This window comes from Chiloscyllium punctatum, chromosome 36 (genome assembly GCF_047496795.1).
Source record: "Chiloscyllium punctatum isolate Juve2018m chromosome 36, sChiPun1.3, whole genome shotgun sequence".
NCBI lineage: Eukaryota > Metazoa > Chordata > Chondrichthyes > Orectolobiformes > Hemiscylliidae > Chiloscyllium > Chiloscyllium punctatum.
In genome coordinates, this window is record NC_092774.1 from 34553256 (window position 1) to 34559255 (window position 6000).

At 44.8% G+C, this 6000-nt stretch overlaps 1 non-coding gene across 1 annotated transcript; it reads right to left on the minus strand.

Annotated features, from left to right (window-relative positions):
- Positions 1–2183: 2183 nt before the first annotated feature.
- On the minus strand, positions 2184–2257 carry trnan-guu (transfer RNA asparagine (anticodon GUU)). The gene has a single exon. It is a non-coding gene; the product is annotated as a tRNA-Asn (tRNA).
- Positions 2258–6000: the final 3743 nt, after the last annotated feature.

Consider the following 6000-nt stretch of genomic DNA (forward strand, 5'->3'; position numbering starts at 1 on the left):
AAAGTTGTGGTCTAAACTTTCTCATGGAATAGTTCTAACAGGAAAGGTGAGTATTGGGATTGTCCTGTCCGCGCCATAGCCCCAACGTTTCCTGTTCCCCTGGATTTGATCAGGACAGAGGAGGCTGATGGGAGATCGAATTGAACTACACACATTGATGAGAGATAGAGCGGCTGGGAAGGATCCATTCCCATGTGTAGAGAGATTAATAATCAGGGCCGAAAATAAGGAGCCACTTCAAGAAATTTGGGGTTCATTCAGCAAAGCTAATGTATGACTGTTCACAGAAAATTGTGATGAAAGTCTCTCGAGTTATTTTGATGAGAAGTGTTGATGATGCTAATACAATCGATAGGATGAACGTAGATTGGTAAATGTATTTGGTGACAGTTCTGTTCTAGCCCTGTGAGCGAAACCTGGATCTGAAGGAGTAGAAGGGACATTAACAACATCGATCTGAAATTGGACACGTGACAAGGAACAGAGCCATCATGAACAGTTGGCTTTTGAACTGGAGAAGGTTTCTCGTGAAATTCGCTTGAGGCTTGAGGTATGCAAGGTCAAGATAATTTAGGTAAAACACGGAAACGCTATCCTCATTAGCAGACAGTGAAAGGATTACAAGACACAAATTAAACATTTTCGACAAGTGATACAGGGGACTGGGAAGATAAGTATTATAAACTGTGAACAGCAAAGTTCTGGAGCACAACACATACATTCAAAGACCGAAAACATCCAGGTCCTGATTAATCAGATTGCATTGTAGTGCATGTTTGCAAAACATCCACTTGCAATGTCCTACAAAAGAGTGACAAAACCCATCCCTGTCAGCCCAGGATAGAAAATCCGAAGGGATGAACGTTTGCTGATTTTCTGAAGATTCACAGAGCTTGGACTGGGTTTTGGTGATTGTTTCTTTTCCACTCCCAGGAGCCGCAGTGTTTGAGGCGTTGAGTTGGGGAGAATAAAATGTGCCCGTGAGCAGCATGTGGGGCTATTTCAGCTTCCCCTCATATGACTGCGCTGTGAGTTGACTCAGATGTTCTCAGGGACATTTACTGACGCGAGACAGTGAAAGGATTCTCATTCCCGCAGATCGGGAATTCAAACCGTATGCCGGCTACAGGACAATGAGAAAGATTAATTGGGGTGTGTGAAGAAGCTGTGAGCTGCATTTGAAACAGGGAGGTGGAGTCAGATGCATCATCCATTGGCCCCGGCCCTGTGCGTATCTCACGCCACCATGCTGCAGAGTTCTGACGTTAGCACGGACATGCGCAGCAATGGGTTCATTCACAAGGCGAACAACCAAAGATAATCACCGTCACTGATTCCCTTCCACAGGCCCAACTTGGTGAAGCAGTATCTTTCACTGGCAAAGGAAACACCCTTGTCCTCAGGTGCCTGCTTCATTTCGATCACGATTTCAAGCACCTCACTGTTCTAGTCTCATTTCCAAACACTTTGCTCATAGCCTCAAAAGAAGCTCTGCGGGTATCTGCTTGTTCCACCCGAACAGGCAGTGGGTTGCAGATTCCCACCAGTCCCAATTTGAGTGAAATATTTTTCCCCCTCCACTGATTTGAATCTTAAAGAAGAAGCCGGGGAGCAAGCTCCCTTTCTTTTCGACGACATTTCTCATTTTGTACTCGGCAGGGTTCACACCTGCGAGGGGAAACCGCAATGGATTTCATGTACATCGCATTAACCACTCGGCCCACGAATACAGAACCACACTGACAGCTTGACTTCCCAGGCCTGTCTGCCTATGGAGCTGAGAAAGAGTGAATCATCGCAGAGTTTGTTTGAATCCAATCACTTCACAGTGATTCGAAAGGGTTAAATATCGGCACATGGTGTTTGCAGATATTTCGGTGTTTCACCCCAAAAGATGAAATGAACTTTCAGTTAGAAATTGCAGGAGGAACTCAGCAGGTCAGGCAACATCTGTGGAAAGAGAATCAGAGGCAACATTTCAAAATTCTGTTTTCACCGACAGGTACTGTCAAACCTGTCGAGTTTCTCTTTTGGTCTGGTCTTCTCAGCATACGCAGTCCCTTACGTGAGACATTAATTCAATTCCGAAACCCCTTTGTGGAGAAGAATTCCGCTTGGGGAATATTTTCCTGACCCCATTAAAAGCGCACAGCTTCGAAGCCAAAGAAGGGCAACGAACATACCGCCCCTGGGTGGGCTCGAACCACCAACCTTTCGGTTAACAGCCGAACGCGCTGACCAATTGCGCCACAGAGACAGGCGCTGTCGAGCGCTGCACCATCGCTTAGTGATTTTATAATTCAGCCTCCCCGCCGAGAATTACAATTGTCGTCTATCAGTTTTACTTTTCCATAATCAAGCCTGGGAGATCTCTTGTGGAGATACCAGGGACAGTCTGCAGACACATCCATGTCACGAGGAACTAGCTTTCTTACTCCGGGGCCGGCGCCCTTCCAGCCTTTCAGTGTTTTGCCTGTTCCCGAGTTCTCTCATTGGCTCGCAGGGGAGAAGGGGTTTGAATTCCTGATGTGCAGGAACGACAATTCTTTCAATGTCTCAGATCAGTTCATGTGCCGAGAACATCAGAGTCAACCTCCCGGCCTCTTCAACAAGGGGACGGTGTCTGGACTGTCTCTGCTCAATCGGACAGGTCATCTTTCATTCTCCTCTAAATCCGCTTCCCAAAGCGTTTCTAAAGGTTCACAAAGCTGGAGACTGGGATTTCTGTTTTGCTTCATGAACATTTGAACATTTTTCCATTTCCTAACTGACAATATTTTGCCAAAATCTCTTCCAATTGTACGCCTTGCCTCATGTCCAGGGATGAGGAATTTCCATTCTGGGGAGACATTCCCAAGGTGGGGAATGTTCGCTTTGGAGCAAAGAAGGATAACTGGAGATTTCCTGGGGCTGTTGGTCATGATGGGAGAAGAAGCGGTGGGAATGGGCAGTTTAATGATCAGAAGAACCAATTGCCACTGACCAGAGTCAGTTACCTGTGGACAGGGATTGAAGTTCTTGAATGAAAAGCAGCACTTGTGCCCAATACTGCAGAAAGCCAACGGGTCGAGCAGCATCTGTGGAAAGGGAAACAGAGCTGACGTTGTGAATCTGGTACGTTGTTTGTTCAGAACCCGAGTTTCCTGCATGGCAATCAATTCCCAGACATGAGAAAACGGGTCTTTATTGAGACGGGTTTTGTGAAGTTTGAGCGATAATGCAACCAACAGGAAGTCATTTAAAATCGCCAGCGAAGAAAGCATAGCCAGCAGGTTAGCACCCTGGGCGGGGAGCCCCAAAGGATCTCTACGCCAACACCTTAAGTGTTCGGCCACAACTACACGCCCAAAGTTGTGGTCTAAACTTTCTCATGGAATAGTTCTAACAGGAAAGGTGAGTATTGGGATTGTCCTGTCCGCGCCATAGCCCCAACTTTTCCTGTTCCCCTGGATTTGATCAGGACAGAACGCGCTGAACAATTGCGCCACAGAGGCAGGGTATGGGCTGCGCTGCACCATCGCTTAGGGTGGGCTATTAGTGAATTCATAATTCAGCCTCCCCGCCGAGAATTGTAATTGTCGTCCACCGCGCAGTCTTGCGAGTGATCCCCGCTCTCTTAACTTGATTGTGCAAAAAATGCCCGATTAGTCTTCTCAAAAAGCACCTTCGTTCAACGAGGCTGGGCTCCCTGGATTACCAATGGGATTGGAAGCGTCGAAGTGATATCATTGGTGATAACATTGAACAGCTTGACGTGTTTACTTCTCTAATTTTCTTATCCGTATGCCAGTTGGCATGTGGCTTGGTCAGTAATGTTATTACACACACTGGAGCAGTGGGATTTGAACCTGAGCCTCAGGGCTCTGTGGGAGACGACAGCTGCACCACAAAAAAAACTCTCGTAAATAGGTCCTCTTCTGTTGCATGAGAGGAAACAGCTTCCTCCTCAATATGAGACACGACCACTGTACCCTCCGTGCCCATTACAAGAAATTGAGCCGTCTCCTGTTGAATGAATGAGTGGGAACCCCTCTCCGAGCTCCAAGAAGCGGGGGGCCAGGCTGGAGGCTGGATTTGCTCAAGGCTTGTATCTATTAACTTATTTAAATAGTACCTACTGTATGGGGCTATGGTTTACATTAAAACCGGAGGATCATGTCAGAGTGTTTGTTTATATTCAGCAGTTGTAGTTTGTAAAATACACTCCCTGAAGGAGCACCTTCTATGATGCTGCATTTCTTGCCTTCTGCCCTTCCCATTTGTTATCTCTCATCTCGATTTTACATTTTCGGTCAAATTTAATTTCACATTAATCAGCCTTGGTATTCACTGTGTATTATTAATTAATCTGTTGGATTGTTGAAAAACAAAATTAATGCTGTAATTTCAGTTATGTTGTCTGAGTTTGACATTGAATGTGCAGGTGTGAATGCCAGTAAGTTGTAAAAATAAATCAAGAACTCGTGCTTTTTAAACAAAAAGACGAGTTCAATGGTATTACTGGCATTGTTTCCTTTGAGGATGATGAATATAGTCAGACCAAAAAAACCATTTCAAGCAGTCACCCAGTTTAATTAAAGTCTTTTGGAAAATAATTCTGGCAGGCAAAGATTTATACAACCCAAGATACGGTTGGAAATCATGTGTATTCTTATCTTTTAAGCCGTAACAGACGGTATTGCGTGGCGGTTTGAGACTGAAACTTCGTTGGAAAGAATGTAGATTGATGAGGGAAGTCAAAATGGCAGAGTCTGGGGCCACAATCTATCAGTCTGGCTTGATTGCATGAGTGGTGGTTCTTCAAAAGCACCTTCCAAGCCATGACCTCAACCACCAAGAACAGACAAGTGTGAACACAGGATTCCGACTGCAAGATATATCGCATTGTTTCTTTGTTATTTACCAAAATGCTGGATCTCACTCCTGAACATTGTTGCAGTCCACATCACATTTGTGAAGCAATTTAAGAGGCAGCTCAGCTCCACCTTTTCAAGGTCAGTTTGGGAAGAGTTGTTGGCACAGTCAATGATATTCACATCTCATGAAATAGTAAGCAAAGAGCCCACGGTGTTGGAGGCTGTATGTTAGCATGGATAGAGGATTGGCTAACTACCACAGTTGTGGCAAGGGGCATGTTCAGGAAGGCAGGAGCCAAATTAAGGTGATTCACCCACAACCACACCATGAGGCTGGGATTAATATTGACTCCATTGCATTCAAGAGAATGTCTTCAATACTGTTATAAAGCGAAGGCTGATCACCCCGGACCTCCCCCCCCCCCCCCGAACAACCACCCCGACCACCCCCACTCTCCAAGATCTCAAACCGAAACGTCCAAAGAGTGGCACATTGCCCTTTAATGTGTAAAGTCAGTGTGATAAGTGGTGTAACTTGCTGTAGTGCTAAAAGTAAATCCCTGACACTTTAAAATCAACAATTTCTTTAACCAACTCTCACTGTGAACAAACCAACAAACTAAATAAATCTGTCCTAACTCATGAGTATTCTGGAATAAGTCAAGATTCTTCTCATATGCTGTTCCAATCAATACATGTCCCACTCAGATAACACAAAATAGAATTTAATCTCTCAGATTACAACCAGGTTATGTGTCTTCCGGAATATTCTGAGCCATCTTCTGTCAGGGATGCCTCCTCCGATTCCTCTGTCAGGAATGCCCTTCTCTATTTTTCTAAATGATGCTTTCTCTAATACACAGATGACTGAAAGCACCAATTCTTTATGATAGGATTGGTCCTGTTGTCAAAACTTTAGGATTTAAATTTAATAAGTTTTTGGTAGCCAATGGGGCTGATTTAAATTGATTGGTGAAATTGAAAACTTGTTGTCTTGGCCTGCGAACTGTACAGCCCTTTGATACAAATGTTTCAGTTCAGGTGCTTTCTGTTGTGATGTTGCCGCTCCTTTAAGAAGATTATGTTGTTCTTGGTTTATTTTCAGGAGGGGTTGTAAAAGGCAGAGCTTCTCATTCGTCTAGGA